The sequence below is a fragment of the Lampetra fluviatilis genome, chromosome 52 (genome assembly GCF_964198595.1).
Source record: "Lampetra fluviatilis chromosome 52, kcLamFluv1.1, whole genome shotgun sequence".
Taxonomy (NCBI): domain Eukaryota; kingdom Metazoa; phylum Chordata; class Hyperoartia; order Petromyzontiformes; family Petromyzontidae; genus Lampetra; species Lampetra fluviatilis.
In genome coordinates this window covers 5400088-5418088 of record NC_136326.1, presented here as the reverse complement: position 1 = coordinate 5418088, position 18001 = coordinate 5400088, and positions in this window count along the sequence as shown.

Here is an 18001-nt window from a genome sequence, read left to right as displayed (position 1 = left end):
GGGCCGCTGTGGAGACTTAAGCGGTCACGTGTCCTCTGGGGTCAACTAGAGTGCCACGGACCCTTAGTAACCTCATTTGCATGGCCACGCCCACCTTCCAGAATCCTCGAGCAGGATCTCGACTACGACCACGTGACCACCCCCAGCCCTCACTTGGGGCGCCTGTGAAGACTTAACCGGTCACGTGTCCTCTGGGGTCAACCAGAGTGCCACGGACCCTTAGTAACCCCATTTTCATGGCCACGCCCACCTTCCAGAATCCTCGAGCAGGATCTCGACCCCGACCACGTGACCACCCCCAGCCCCCACTTGGGGCCGCTGTGGAGACTTAAGCGGTCACGTGTCCTCTGAGGTCAACTAGAGTGCCACGGACCCTTAGTAACCTCATTTGCATGGCCGGCACTCCCACACCCCATCCTGTAGGGGCCGGCACTGCACGCCGAGCGTGGTGCCATCCAACGCTATCGATCAGCGCTCACCGAGCCCCTCTGGGCCGGTACTGCACCCACATCCTCGTGGTGTCCGCGATGTCGTTACACCGCACGACAGGCCTCTCTACGGCAGAGGTCGCAACCGGGTACCTGATACCCGTACCATACCCGATACCCGGCTACCCGGGTATGGGTACCCATTTGCGACCCTGGTGCGGCCGGGTACGGGTAAGCCGTGAGTCACTGGTGAGTAACTGTTTGTCACTCATTTCCCAACGTCTTGTCTCTTCTCACAATTCAAGTTCCTAGAATCAACCCACCTGCGCCTGCAACATGGCTTCATCCCAGAGGTCGCAATCAGGTACCCGTTTGCGACCCTGATGCGGTCGGGTACGGGTACGGGTAAGAAAATGAATCAAAACTCGTTTGCGACCTCTGCTCTACGGCCGGCATTACACAGTGACATCCCGCGATGTCGCTACATTAGTATCAAGACTTATATGCAATCTCATGTTCCAGCGCAAAATTATATAGATGCAGATAAAGGTACAGCCATTCAATGACCTGCTCACTCTACTGCTGTCGGAAGGGCCTCTATTACAGACAGAGATCTAGACAGCCCCATCTAGAAAAGGGCATTTGGCCTACTCTTCCACACTGCCCGATCGTCCTGGAGGATGTAGCAGTACCTACACTTTACCCCACCACACGCGACCGGCCGATCGACTGACTGGTTGACCCCAGCAGTTCCACTGCTGGGGTGCACAGAGGCTGAACGGGGGACGGACCTTAATTAACTACCTTGTCACTCACCTTTGCCACTCATGGACATGCTAATTTCTCTAACCCCTCCCTCTCTCTCCACCCCCGCCCCCCCTCTCTCTATTTAAGGCCTCGACACAGAGGCGTAGTTTCTCTGTGTTCCTATGTTTGTGCTCTCTCTATGTATCTCTGTGATATCTGTCTGCTTATATGTCTGTTTATATATTTCTGGTTCTGTGTTTTATCTCTCTCTCAAATTTTAGCATTCTCAGGAAGAACGTAATCAACCAGGTAGGGTGTTGACTGTTATGTTATCCGACTCTCTGTTGTATTACATTACATCTCTCAGTATACTAGATTTGTGTTTCTATTTAATTTATACCTGATGATGATTTGCTTGTGTTGCAATCGAAACGTCGTATGCTAGTATTTATTTTATTGTATTATTTAATCTTTATACGTGACTTTACCGAAAGAACCAAAGAATACCACATTGTGGCTTCAACTGCCGCGCCAGGAGATGAACATTAAACCGGTGACCTCCTGATCGCATGTCCACCGTGCTGACCATCACGCTGCGGCAGCAAGATTCATCGGAGTTAACTGAACCCTTGTACATTTGATGATTCACCTTGTGCATCTTTAAATATAACACTGGACTCTTGGCCCAAGCCAATACTGAATGGGGAAACACACGCGCGCACACGCAGCGATGATGCTTCCTAACGCAGGGAACTTCCGAGCCGCAGTTATGCCGTGTGATTTATACGCAACATTTTGCGAGCTCCAAACAATTTTTACGGCGCCACATGATAACAGTTTCAAACGATTGAACCCACAATGCCATCCCATTTGTAGAAACGAAACATTTGGTAACGGAATGTAAGAAAAAATACATATAAAATGTTTTTATATGTTTACGATGCAAAGCATATTAAATATAGCCGGTCATGTCAATGTGTATGTGTCCGTGCATTTTCATCATGATCATCAGTCGTGAGCAATCCACTGCTGGATGAAGGCCTCCCCATGCTGCTACCACCACCATCACCACCAGCCACCTATCATTGACCCCCTTGGGATTTAACAATCCAAACAGCACCTAAGGTCAACATGGATATAACTGCTCAACCTGGGCTATTGAATTGCCTTCGTTGCTTTTCGCCTTGTTGGCATTCTCTGGTCTGATACTGGTAAGACAAGGCCATAAAGAAGGTTGTCTATGGTGCAGGCCAATGCGCCTCAGAGACAATTCCGTATATAATTATCAGAGCATGTTTGTTTGCACGCTTTCCCACAGGTACGTGTGCTTACTGCAGACGTTGATGCCTTGCAATCGGTATCTATTTTTGTGTTTGGACATTTTATCACCCGATATATTGCCAGAAAAGGTAAAGCGTATTCTTCTTAGATTTGAAGCTTTCGTGACTGCAGGAATCCAAACTCTTTGGTTCTTTCGGTAAAGTCACGTAGGTAGAAAATAAAATAAATCACGACGTTTAGATAGCAACACAAGCAATCATCATCAGGTGGGAAAACGACAGCAAGAAAAAAATGTTCCCCAACTTCAGCAAAAAAAATTCGTTCTCTGATTTTCCCACCTGAGGATGATTGCTTGTGTTGCAATCGAAACGTCGTGATTCATTGTATTTCATACCTACGTTACTTTACCGAAAGAACCAAAGAGTACGTATTCTTCTTATTTTTTTGTTTATCATTTCGACACTGGCAAAAAAAAGTAGATTCCAAAGACACCCAGCAACTGCACGTGATTTCATCTCATCTCGGAAGCGTTCCATCCCTCGGGGCTGCGTGAATTTTGTCCTCCGTGGACGAGTGCTGCTGAAAACCCGTGTGTATGAACGCGCGGTGCTCTTCACGACGGCTTTATGGGTGGAATGCCTCGGAGGGAAGAGCACGGTGCACTGCGCGCGCCTATCCCAGGCCGCTTGCTGAGTGGGAAAGCTTCACGCGCCGAGTCGCTCCCCGGCTCTCCCAGTTCGGTGTGGGGTTCTTGTTCTTCTTATTGTTGTTGCTGATTTTTTTTGTTCACGTGTTTTCGTGTAACGCGGTGTGCACGAAGCCCCCAAATACAAACCTCCTCGGAAGATATTTCAGCAGGCTCTTTTATCGCGCCTTTTCAAACGAGCCATTTTTTTAACTCAGTAAAACAATAGTTTTATATTTTATTATTATTATTTTTGTTAAATCGGGAAGTTATCTTTACCGACCATACTACCCACGCGCTGTGCCCGTCAGCCACTCGGGGACTTAGCGAAGACGCCGGATCGATTCGATCTCTCTGCATAGGATATTTCAATGAAGGGGCAGGTTTCTTAAATCCTCACCCCCTCCACGCCTCTCTCCCTCTGTCCACCCAGCCGTGCAGATGGGCACGACCACAGTCAATCAGCAGCAAGGGTGCCGTCCAAAAATGACGTCACGCGATTTTGGACGATTTTTGACCCCCCCCCCCTCGTCACACGGCGTCACAAGAGTCAGACCCCCCCCCCCCTTAAATATGACGTCACAAAGCTCTGTCCCCCCCCCCCCCCCCCCAAATAAAACATGCTTCAAATCGCTTTAAACTATTGCCATTGTAGTGCGTATGTAATGTGACGCTGCACTCTGATGTTGTAGGAAAAAACATTGAGTAAAAATCATATTTAATTAAGTAGAATGTGTTGTCTAGATTTATTTAAAGTTGCGCATTTTGATGTGACGTCACATTTTTCAAACCCCCCCTCCCCCACCCCCTCGTCACACATCGTCACAAATGTCTGACCCCCACCCCCCCCCCCCCCTAGGTGCGTGACGTCATTTATGGACGGCCCCAAGGTTGCGCGTGTAGTGGAACGACGCGTTAGTACCCACGCATCTCCGACCAGCACGCTTGGCTACGTACGGTGCGAAAGAAGTTCAACATACATACGCACGCGCGTCTTCCAAGACGTCTGGCCGGCGTGGAAGAGTAGGCCAAGCATACCCTCTCTCTAGAGCGCCCCTTAGAGTGGATGGCCCCTTCCGCCAGCAGTGGTGTGAGCAAGCAATTGCAGGGCTGCACCTCTAACTTTGTATTTTACTGTGCAGCGCAGCACTGCGCCAACGCAATTGTGGATTTATAAATCACGGAAATGGGGCCCCATCTCCAGCCGCTGTGCAAGAGTAGGGGTGCTGTAGAGGGGTGGGAGGTTGGGGGGGGGCTGGGTTATGGGGTGCTGTAGAGTGGAACGCATGTATCCAGCGTGAAGAGTAGAAGGTGAATGATATATACCAAGGCCGTAACCATGGAGTCAAAATTGGGGTGGACCAAATCTTCCTGAGTGTCTGGGGGTCCCAACCCAGAAAAAGATCTAAATTTGAATACTCATTTCCTGCCTAAAATATTTAAAAATTCACTAACACATGGAATGGACTTAATGTCTAATAGTGTATTGTATCACATTGTTCTGTTTTTACTTTTTTTTTGCCATTTATTGTTTCATTGTATGTCATGGCAGAGATTAGGGATTAATAAAGTACAACCATAACCACAATCATATAAACAGAAATCTATGCATTGTTATATGAAGTCCAGATATTGTGGCCAAGGTTTAGCAAATTGTTGCTTTTCTTTTACATAGCATAGCAATTCATTCTTTTTATAGCAAAATATTGGGGGGGGGGGCATTTTGAGCATATTTGAATACTGCCCCCCCCCCTCTGCCCCCCTCCCCCTCTGCCCCCCTCCCCCTGTGCCCCCCTCCGTGTTTGGCGAAGCGCCGCGCTGCTACATTTCGTGTTTTATTATTATTATTAGCGAGAGAGCGAGCGCAGCTCTCGCCGAGGTGCTCAGGGAAGCCCACAGGAAGGTGGGTGGGTGAGGAGTGGGTGGGGGTAGGTGGGTGGGTGGGTGGGTGAGAAGTAGGTTGGTGAGGGGTGGGGTAGGTGGGTGGGTGGGTGGGTGAGGGGTAGGTTGGTGGGTGAGGGGTGGGTGGGGGGTGGGTGGGTGAGGGTGGGGGTAGGTGGGTGGGTGGGTGGGGGGTGGATGGGGGTGGGTGGGTGGGGGGTGGGTGAGGGGTGGGTGGAGGTAGGTGGGTGGGGGGTGGGTGGGTGGGTGGGTGGTGGGTGGGTGGGGGGTGGGTTGGTGAGGGGTAGGTGGGTGAGGGGTGGGTGGGGGTAGGTGGGTGGGTGAGGGGTGGGTGGGTGGGTGGGGGTAGGTGGGGGTAGGTGGGTGGATGAGGGGTGGGTGAGGGGTGGATGGGGGAGGCCGCTGGCATTGACCTATGTCGGGTGCGGAGGTGTAATGGGCAGGTTTCGTGCAACCGAAGTGAATGTTCACGCCGTGTGTGTTTTAGAGTTCCGTGTGTGTGTTTGCTGTCTATAGCTGAAGCTCAGAAAGGCTCCCCGCCCCCCCCCCCCCAAAAAAACCGGCAAGCGATCAGCGACCAACGGCGCGATTAAAGTTGCAGTAGGAGGTGAGCCTAACACGTTGCTCGCATTGAGCGAGGTTATTATTGTTAGAGCTCGGGGTGGTGGTGGTGGGTGGGGGTGGGTGTGGGTGTGAGAGATGATTGGAGGGAATTCCAAAGTGGAGCAGCGCAAGAGAAGGAGCGGAACGAGCTGGGTCGTGACCTGCGGTGCGGTGAGCGGGCGGGCGGGTGGGTGGATGAGTGAGAGAGTGAGAAAGTTGGTGAGTAGGTGGCTGAGTGAGTGTTGGGAGCGCTGCGCTACGAACCCGGCGGCCCGAGTTCGATTCCCGCTCGCGGCCAACACCGGTGACGATTATCTCAACCGATGCTGAGCCCTAGTGTCTGGTGTAAACATGGCCACTAGGGAGACAAAGGCGGCCGGACGTTGTGCTGGCCAACCACCCCTTCATGTGCCGTTCGGGCCTTCATAACTGCTTGCTAACAGCACTTGCCCCAACAGTCTGTTAAGGCTATGGGGGGCATCTTTGTCTTTGGTTGGGTGGCTTGGTGGCCAGGTGGGTGGGTGGCTGAGTGTGTCGTTGTGACGTGCAGTGTGGTGGTCGAACACAGGCGTGGACGAGATGAAACATTCCGTCTGGTGGACCAAATTCTCGACACGGGTGGCACAATGAGCATTCAACCATGGCAGTTGCGGTAGAAGACTGATTACGGAGGCGACTGACCGCATCAATGAGTGCTGCATCATCTCACTCAACCTCCTTAGGCCGGGAGCTGTAGCAGACAAACAAAATGAGTTTGCGTTGTTTGACGCCGAACGGAAGATCTCCCGTGACGTTTGCCGACCATCCGGACCCCTGCGTGCAATGGAACGCTCCGAAATGAATCCGTCCGAGGCGAGCACGCGTTCCATTTCCCCCTACCTCATCCCTCCACCACTCCCCACGCGCGTCTGCCCCAGGTATGAGTTGCTTCCCGTCGTTCCAAAAGGCCCCCTCATTTTCCCTTTCTACGATCGGCTAAGCGCCGCTTGAATTTCGAATCCCCTTTTGGCGTGTTACAGCGCCGCATCCTGCCACATTGCATCGATTTCCATGACAACTTAGCCATCATCATCATCGTCGTCGTCGTGAGCCATTGTCAATCCACTGCTGGATGAACATCTTCCCAAGCTGCCACCCACTTCTTGCGATTCCGCGATGTGCTAAGCCACTCCCAGCACCTACCCACCTCTCATGGCTCCACCACCTCCGTGGACGTTCTCACGGCACTCGTTCCGTTCTTTGGCTGGTCCTGCTGCAGGACACCACGAGAGGGCTTCAGCAGAGGAGGCCGTGTGCTCGGTGGCAGATGACGGGGAGCTCTGCATGCTGATATGAGCTACCCGTCGGAGGCCGTCGCACTGCGAGAAGGGCTGCGTGCAGAACGAGAGAGAGCGAGAGAGATAGCGAGAGAGTGACCGAGAGAGTGAGCGAGAGGTGGGGGTTTACATAAAGCAAAGTTATACAAAAAAAATACGAAATGATGAACGAAGCAAAGTGCCGAATACACCGAGCATCTTCTTGTTTCCACTGATCGTAATAAAAAAGAGAGAAGGCGCAGACCACAGTGGGTTTACTGTGCGATCCACTACTGCCAAGGCAGAAGCAGCAGCAGCAGCACCGAATACTCCACAATACTGGCTTGCGCTGGCAGGGCACACATTAATTTGTGTTTTTTTTCCTGCGTGAAACCACACTCTCGTGGCAGCGAAACGAGAGATGGAGCGGCCAGCGGCTTTGATGACATCATGTGTTTGTTTCTCATCTTTAAATGCCAGCTGCTACCGGAAGTGCCATTCAGAAGAACATACAGCTGGTGTTGATGTTAAACTCTGCCGTATATATTATATTTAGTATATGCTACCGTTGAGCCGTTGTGTAGTGGCACGGCACACCGCAGGATGAAGCCAGAGGTCACCAGGTCGACTCAATCAGTTAGTCTATCGGCAGGTCGCGTATGGTCGGGTAAATTGTGGGTAACCCCACCACTTACAAAGATTCTAGATTTGAAGCTTTCGTGACTGCAAGGATTCATATTCTTAGGTTTTTTCGGTAAAGTCACGTAGGTAAAAAATTAAAATTAATAAAAGTAAAATAAAAAATAAAATAAAAATCACGACGTTTCGGAGGCAACACAAGCTTCCGTCTTCAGGTGGAACCGTCACAGCACGATAGCTGTATTTACCTACGTGACTTTACCGAAAAAACCTAAGAATTCTTACAAAGATACCTGCCAATCGTGGAAGAGTAGACCAAATACCGCTCGAGCGTGGCTGTCTCCGACTCCTACTCGTGGAGGCCCTTCCACCAGCAGTGATAGGAGACAAGCAATTGCAGGGCTGCACCCTTTCCATCACCTTGCACTGCGCGTGCATAGCAAGTGGGTTTAATTGGTTTAGCAGGTAGGATTTTATCCATATATATAAAAGAGAAATTTGTGAATATGTGTGTCTGTTCGAAATGTTTAGCATACTTGCCGACATGCAACAAACTTGAAATGTGGCATGTGGGTAGCTTCCAAACTGTACACAATGCAAAAAGTATTAAAAAAATATACTTTTGTATTTGGGGGGGGGGGGGGGCGCAATGATGGATTTAATATTTTTCATGGCAAGTGAGTGGTGACGTCACATCTGTGATGTCACCCGCATGCGGCAGCGTCACACAGTGTGACTGCTGACGTCACGCACCCCCCACCTCACCCTCCGCGTAGGCCGTCTGTTAATCCAAGACAAGAATCCAAGTCCCGGGCGAAGCCGGGTTGTCAAGCGAGTTATGGATATAATTGGCCGCGTGTCAATGCAGCAGAGGGCTCAACTCATAATCGGAAGCTTGTGAATTCAAATCGCGCTCGGGGGCCTAACGCAGCCAACCATCCCTCAGGGGTCAATAAAAGGGGGGGCCACGTTGTAAGGGATTAGCAGCAGTCGCCCCACGGTAAGACTGGAATATTCCGATGGCATTTGGACGTCTTACATCTATTGTTCGGGACGACAGATAAATGACTCGTGTTCTATAAATGATAATTAATAATAAGAAGAAAAAATAATAATGTACAGCCATCCATGTGTCAATCCAATTCTGGGCAAAGGCCTCCTCCCCATGCCGTGTCGGCCGTGGATGTTGCTTGACTATACTTCACCATGCTGACAGTGAGTTAAACTCAGGTACCGCAGGGTTCAATGGTGCAGTGCTCTCACGGGGTTTTTTTTCTCTCTTGTTGCTCTTCGTTGATCGAGTTTCCGCTTTACGCTCGCACTTTAAACTGCTCTCAGCCACCTCTTCCATTCGTTATTTTCAAAACCCGGTCCACCGTCTAAATAACTTTAGGTTACGTGGGGTAGGCCATGCCCGCCCATCGGAATGGTTTTGATTGGGCCCAGAAATGCGTCACTCAGTGGACTGTGATTTGGCCTCGCCGCGCTCTTCCTGTAGCGCGATGTGCCAGCAACATAAAAAAAAAAATTGTTACTTTTAATAAAAAAAAAATTTGTTTTTTTCAGGAGCAATACGGTTTGATTATCGAATGTGCGGTTTGATTTGTGGTTCAGTTGCAACTGTTAGCTCGACTGTTCATATGACAATTTTAAACTTGTTCTCAGAAAACACTTCAAAATATGTAATTCTCATTAGGTTCCATGGTGTAACGTGCAGTCTCCAACTCTTATGCCCCGCTCTATCTCTCCGATCCATCTATTCACGTGCTATATTAAACTATTCAACTATTATTATTTTTGTATTATACCAGGTAAGCCCACTGAGCTACTTAGTTGTAATTTTTTTCAAAAGACACCTGGCCACACAAATGATAGCTCAACGAAGTGGCATATCATCACGTGACGATTTATAGCAGCAACATACTCTAGACGCGTGATGTTGATTGTACGCGCGGAGGCGGGGAAACCGGAGGACCCGGAGAAAAATCCACGCGACCACGGGGAGAGAGAGAGAACATGCAAACTCCAAATATACAGCAGCAGGCGTCAGGGTCGGGATCAAATCCACGACCCCCTGTATACCAGGCGAGGTAGTTAACATCTCGCCACCATGCAAACTCCAAATATACAACAGGCGTTAGAGTCGGGATCAAACCCACGACCGCCTGTATACCAGGCGAGGTAGTTAACATCTCGCCACCATGCAAACTCCAAATATACAGCAGGCGTCAGGGTCGGGATCAAACCCACGACCTCCTGTATACCAGGCGAGGTAGTTAACATCTCAACGCCATGGCGCCCTATATGACATCATCTTTCTCTAAGAATGTTTTGTTCATCCATGTAAGGCAACACTGTTGTTATTGGTGAGCGTGTTGTGTTTGTTAAATGTTATTTTTGCCTGTGTACCACTGCCGAAGCAGCAGCAGCTGCAGCAGCAGCAAGGGCACCAATTAATGTATTTGGTTCACGTTCATGCACCGAGTCGGTAACAATAGGGGATCTCAACCGGTTATGACAAAGCATCGTTAGCTCCTAGCCTCATTACCAGATGTTCTTTCAATAAACGATGTTGAAGCATTGACCCACCACATCTTTCTCGCCTTCCATTCAATCGAATCACAAGCACTGTTCCTTAATTCCGGCATGTATTATTATTGTTGTAAAACTCCTTACGCAATGCTCGCACCGTACTCGCAGCGACACTAAGTGGTGTTACATTGCCACCCTGACGGTTCATCAACAATTTCATTTACTAAATTGCCCGTGTAATGTCAACGGCGGGTTGTACAAATGTTTACGCGATTATGCTGGTAAGAACCTCCTGGTTCCACCAGCCCACAGGGGATTATTGTGTCTGTCCGTCCGTCGTGCATCCAGCGTCTTTCTGACAGACCTGTTCTTCACCTGAGGACGGCTGCTTGCGTTGTGGCCGAAACGTCGTGAGAATTATTTTATTATGTTTTATTTTTATTATTTTATTATTTCCCTTCTACGTGACTTTATCGAAAGAACCAAGAAAAACTTTTTTTTTATGTTACCAGGTAAAGCTCACTGAGCTTTTCACTTATTTTCCAGATCCGACCTGGCCACGACAACAAAGTTGATAAAGAACCAGAAAGTATGGATTCCTGCAGTCCACAAAAGCTTCAAATCAAGATTGATAATGATCGTGTGGACATTTATAGCCGCAAAATAATCTCAACGCATGGACGGTCCCCAGCCGACATCATCTCGCTGTGGCGAGGAGCAGGTCTCCACGCGGTCAGCTGGAGCAATATGGGCGTGCAAAGTGCAAGAGCACACGAATTAAACTAAACCACACCGCCCCCCCCATCCTACCAGGCAAAGCCCATTGACGCGGGGGGTGGGATAACCCGACCCAGGTGCTGCAGAGACGTGGGCCGGGGTCAAGGTCCCGCCCTCCCCCCTCCCCTCCACGATTCGGTTGACCCGATAATGGCGATGGGGCTCGACGTCAGGGAAGGGCCCGAGCGTTGAATGTGAACACGCACACAAAGACAAAGATCCCCCGTGTAGCCTTAACAGACTGTTGGGACAAGTGCGGTTAGCGAGCACCTCTGAAGGCCGGCACGGCACACGAGGGGATGGGTGGCCAACACCACGCCCGACCGCCTTTGCCTCCCCATTGGCGATGTTTACACGCCGCGCCAGGTACTCGTTCGAGGCTGAGTCGACCTAGGGGAGGCTCAGGACCGGTTTAAATAATCGCCACTGGTGGTGGCCGTGAGCGGGAATCGAACTCGTGTCGCCGGGAACACGGACACACGCACACATCCACGCCTGGCTCACACACTCACGCGTGCTTGCGGGCCATCATCATCATTCTAGATTTGAAGCTTTCGTGACTGCAAGGATTCATACTCTTAGTTCTTTCGGTAAAGTCACGTAGGTAAAAAATGAAAGAAAAATGTATAAAAATAAAATAATAATACAATTTTTATTAAAAAATGAAATTACAATTAATAAAAAATAAAATAATAATTGTATTATTTTTTTTAATGAAATTAAAATTAAGAAAAATAAAATAATAATTTTATTATTATTTTATTTTCATGAATTTTAATTTCATTTTTTACCTACGTGACTTTACCGAAAGAACTAAGAGTATACATCATCATCATCATTAGAGTTGGTCTATCCACTGCTGGACGAATGTCTCAATGCGATGCTCCATCTACCCGTCACGCATCTTCTTCTTTGTTTGTAAGCCGTGTCCCGGGGTGGCTCACGGATGCACCTCGCCGCATTTGCAGCTCGTTCAGTCCTTGGTCTTCTTAGATCTACGGAGGAGATATCCACACAACATTAATACCCAATCGATGAGCTCCCATCAGGGAGAGCCTCTCAGCCCTTCTGCCAGCAGTGGTTCGTGCAAGCCACTGCAGGGCTGCACTTTAACCCAATGCTATTATTATTATTCTGCTTCTTCTAATAATAAAATGACATTAATGAAAATTCCGTTTTGCAAGATCCTGGAAATGTCATTCCGCCCCCCCGCCCCCAATATAAACAAAATATCCCAATAGCCGCTACGTCGAGAAATTGTTCCATCGTGTGTGTCTGGAGCCAATGTTATAGTTGTCTCAGGGCTGGTGGGAGGGGGGGGGGTGCATCGGGGGAGGTTCAAGATTTGGCGGAGTAGACGTGGCCCCTTAATGGCACGACACGTTCTTGTCGGGGTTAGTCCGTGTCACGCCGCCTGGCGCGCATCCAAGCCAAGCAAAGCCCCCAACTCATTCTCCAACCCCCCCCTCCACCGGCCCCACCACCACGGTGGCTAGGAGATGTTAACTACCTCGCCTGGTGTACAGGAGGTTCGTGGGTTCGATCTCGACGCTGACGCCTGCTGTGTATTTGGAGTTTGCGTGTTTCTCTCTCTCTCTCCCTGTGGTGGTCGCCAAAAGCTGCTTCTGCTGCTGCTGCTGCTGCGAAGATGACCGGAGTTCACGTGGTGGTGCTGGTGATGGTGGTGCTGGTGGTGCTGGTGGTGGTGGTGGTGCTGGTGGTGGTGGTGCTGGTGGTGGTGCTGGTGGTGGTGGTGGTGCTGGTGGTGGTGGTGCTGGTGGTGGTGCTGGTGGTGGTGCTGGTGGTGGTAGTGGTGGTGCTGGTGGTGGTGGTGGTGGTGCTGGTGGTGGTGGTGGTGGTGCTGGTGGTGGTGCTGGTGGTGGTGGTGGTGCTGGTGGTGGTGGTGCTGGTGGTGGTGCTCGTGGTGGTGGTGCTGATGGTGGTGCTGGTGCTGGTGGTGCTGGTGCTGGTGGTGGTGGTGCTGGTGGTGGTGCTGCTGCTGCTGCTGCGAGGATGACCGGAGTTCACGTGGTGGTAGTGCTGGTGGTGCTGGTGGTGCTGGTGGTGGTGCTGGTGGTGGTGATACTGGTGGTGGTGGTTTATGCTCTTCGACACCTGAAGCCTGTAGCAGTAGTAGCTCCATTCAGCCGCAGCCGCCCACCTGCAACACTCGGTCCATGCGAGCAACGTGATACCGCGGTCAGACCAAAGCGCAAACAAAAAAATCCTTTCGCAGGGGGCTTTTCCAAAACAGGTCACATGCGTGCCATGGCTACGGCGATCAACTCGCCGCCGTCGTTCAGCCAAAAAAGGGTCGACAGGGTGCGGCCCGGCAAACCGATCTCCCCGCGCGCCACTGACCGGCGGAAGGGGCCTCCAGCGAGCGGCGACCCCGAGAGGGACGGGGTTCACGCCGGCTCCCTTCGGAGCACCGTCTGGGAAAAGAGACGGCTGGCGGTGACCCACGCTTTAGCCCGCCACGCGAGAGCCGCCGATCGAGAAAGCGACCGCGGTGGGAAACCATGTTCTATGCCGGGTGCATTGACGGAGGTGGTGGATGGCGGTGTGGAGAGAGGCGATTGTGGTGGGGGGAGTTTAATAAACTCGCACCGTTGTTTCAACTTCCGCGCCGCGAGATCAACACGAACCGGTGGCCTGACACCGCTAACCCTGACACCACTAACCCTGGCACCACTAACCCTGACACCGCTAACCCTGACACCGCTAACCCTGACACCGCTAACCCTGACACCGCTAACCCTGACACCACTAACCCTGACACCACTAACCCTGACACCACTAACCCTGACACCACTAACCCTGACACCGCTAACCCTGACACCACTAACCCTGACACCGCTAACCCTGACACCGCTAACCCTGACACCGCTAACCCTGACACCACTAACCCTGACACCACTAACCCTGACACCACTAACCCTGACACCGCTAACCCTGACACCGCTAACCCTGACACCGCTAACCCTGACACCACTAACCCTGACACCACTAACCCTGACACCACTAACCCTGACACCACTAACTCTGACACCGCTAACCCTGACACCGCTAAACCTGACACCACTAACCCTGACACCACTAACCCTGACACCGCTAACCCTGACACCGCTAACCCTGACACCGCTAACCCTGACACCACTAACCCTGACACCACTAACCCTGACACCACTAACCCTGACACCACTAACTCTGACACCGCTAACCCTGACACCGCTAAACCTGACACCACTAACCCTGACACCACTAACCCTGACACCACTAACTCTGACACCGCTAACCCTGACACCGCTAACCCTGACACCACTAACCCTGACACCACTAACCCTGACACCGCTAAACCTGACACCACTAACTCTGACACCACTAACCCTGACACCACTAACCCTGACACCACTAACCCTGACACCACTAACTCTGACACCGCTAACCCTGACACCGCTAACCCTGACACCACTAACCCTGACACCACTAACCCTGACACCGCTAAACCTGACACCACTAACTCTGACACCGCTAACCCTGACACCGCTAACCCTGACACCACTAACCCTGACACCACTAACTCTGACACCGCTAACCCTGACACCACTAACTCTGACACCACTAACCCTGACACCACTAACCCTGACACCGCTAAACCTGACACCACTAACCCTGACACCGCTAACCCTGACACCGCTAAACCTGACACCACTAACCCTGACACCACTAACTCTGACACCGCTAACCCTGACACCGCTAAACCTGACACCACTAACCCTGACACCACTAACCCTGACACCACTAACCCTGACACCACTAACTCTGACACCGCTAACCCTGACACCGCTAAACCTGACACCACTAACCCTGACACCGCTAACCCTGACACCACTAACTCTGACACCGCTAACCCTGACACCGCTAACCCTGACACCACTAACTCTGACACCACTAACTCTGACACCGCTAAACCTGACACCACTAACCCTGACACCGCTAAACCTGACACCACTAACCCTGACACCGCTAAACCTGACACCACTAACCCTGACACCGCTAACCCTGACACCGCTAAACCTGACACCACTAACCCTGACACCGCTAAACCTGACACCACTAACCCTGACACCACTAACCCTGACACCACTAACTCTGACACCGCTAACCCTGACACCGCTAAACCTGACACCACTAACCCTGACACCACTAACCCTGACACCACTAACCCTGACACCACTAACTCTGACACCGCTAACCCTGACACCGCTAAACCTGACACCACTAACCCTGACACCGCTAACCCTGACACCACTAACTCTGACACCGCTAACCCTGACACCGCTAACCCTGACACCACTAACCCTGACACCGCTAACCCTGACACCACTAACTCTGACACCGCTAACCCTGACACCGCTAACCCTGACACCACTAACTCTGACACCGCTAACCCTGACACCACTAACCCTGACACCGCTAACCCTGACACCGCTAACCCTGACACCACTAACCCTGACACCGCTAACCCTGACACCGCTAACCCTGACACCACTAACTCTGACACCGCTAACCCTGACACCGCTAACCCTGACACCACTAACCCTGACACCGCTAACCCTGACACCGCCAACCCTGACACCGCTAACCCTGACACCACAAAACCGTCGACCGTGACACCGCTAACCGCGACGTCTCTTTGACCGCAACCGCACTCCGTGTTCGTGAAACCGTCACGTGGCCGCAATGCGTTCGCGAATTTCCAGTGCGGGCAACTCCTGACGCCAGTACGTACACCTCCATGAACACAGTACGTACACCTCCATGACCACAGTATATACACCTCCATGACCACAGTACGTACACCTCCATGACCACAGTACGTACACCTCCATGACCACAGTACGTACACCTCCATGTCCACAGTGTGTACACCTCCATGACCACAGTACGTACACCTCCATGACCACAGTGTGTACACCTCCATGTCCACAGTGTGTACACCTCCATGTCCACAGTGTGTACACCTCCATGACCACAGTACGTACACCTCCATGACCACAGTACGTACACCTCCATGTCCACAGTGTGTACACCTCCATGTCCACAGTGTGTACACCTCCATGACCACAGTACGTACACCTCCATGACCACAGTGTGTACACCTCCATGTCCACAGTGTGTACACCTCCATGTCCACAGTACGTACACCTCCATGACCACAGTACGTACACCTCCATGTCCACAGTACGTACACCTCCATGACCACAGTGTGTACACCTCCATGTCCACAGTACGTACACCTCCATGACCACAGTGTGTACACCTCCATGTCCACAGTACGTACACCTCCATGTCCACAGTACGTACACCTCCATGACCACAGTACGTACACCTCCATGTCCACAGTACGTACACCTCCATGACCACAGTGTGTACACCTCCATGTCCACAGTGTGTACACCTCCATGTCCACAGTGTGTACACCTCCATGACCACAGTACGTACACCTCCATGTCCACAGTACGTACACCTCCATGACCACAGTGTGTACACCTCCATGTCCACAGTACGTACACCTCCATGACCACAGTACGTACACCTCCATGACCACAGTGTGTACACCTCCATGACCACAGTATGTACACCTCCATGTCCACAGTACGTACACCTCCATGACCACAGTGTGTACACCTCCATGTCCACAGTACGTACACCTCCATGACCACAGTACGTACACCTCCATGACCACAGTGTGTACACCTCCATGTCCACAGTGTGTACACCTCCATGTCCACAGTACGTACACCTCCATGACCACAGTACGTACACCTCCATGTCCACAGTGTGTACACCTCCATGTCCACAGTACGTACACCTCCATGACCACAGTACGTACACCTCCATGTCCACAGTGTGTACACCTCCATGTCCACAGTACGTACACCTCCATGTCCACAGTACGTACACCTCCATGACCACAGTGTGTACACCTCCATGTTCACAGTGTGTACACCTCCATGTCCACAGTGTGTACACCTCCATGACCACAGTACGTACACCTCCATGACCACAGTACGTACACCTCCATGACCACAGTACGTACACCTCCATGACCACAGTACGTACACCTCGGTAACGCCAGTACGTACACCTCCGCGAGCAATGAGTCACCCCATAGTCGGCGTCAGCGGTGACGACGCCAGCACACAACAACATGTTATTGCGATCATTTTCTCATCACGTCCCGGGGACATTTCAGGTCATTACCGCATCAATCATCTCTCCCGCAGGCGAGAGGAGGCGAGAGGAGCAGACACCGGCAATTGACGTCCCCCCCCCCACGTCTCCACCCCCTCCTGCTACTTTTCAACTGACAGTCAAAATTGAGCAGAACTCACCGGGATAGTTCACATCCACTGCATTCCTCCGTCAACCCCGATGTGTCTGGGTTTTTTTTTCGTGCGTACACGTCGGTCGGGTTTTTTTCCTTTCTCTCTCTCTCTCTTCCCTTTTCTTTCTGGCGGTTGTGTGTGTGTGGGAGGTTTTTTTTTTTGCCAAACGGAGCTAGCGGACGGTATTAAATACCTTCTCGCTAAACTGTCTGGCGCGATCGGTTTCTTTTTTTCTCTTCTTGTGTCGCTCCCCGAGGCTACGAACGCCGTACTGGCAAATTCAAATTTCCACAGTAGACGTGAGTGACGGGGTTATAATGGAAAAAAAAAACATACTTTGATAAGTCCATCTTTTATTTTTTAAGAGAGATAACTCATGCTCGCTTCATTGGACGCCTTTAAAGTCGTTTTTTGCTTTTTTTATCGCATCAATATATCACTCGCTGTTGATGTTTGCCGTGGCCAGGAATAGAACTCAGATTGTTGCCAGGCTCTGAGGGCAGCGTACTAACATTTGGGGCCACTGTGCATTCATCCAACAAACGCGTAAGCCAACATGAATCAATTGTGGTGTATTATTATTATTATTATCTGTTTTCTTTTTCTACCCACGTGACTTTACCGAAAGAACCAAAGACTATGGATTCCTGCAGTCACGAAAGCTTCAAATCGAGAATGAATCAATGGGTGAATGAATTCATCACGTGCATAAGTCGC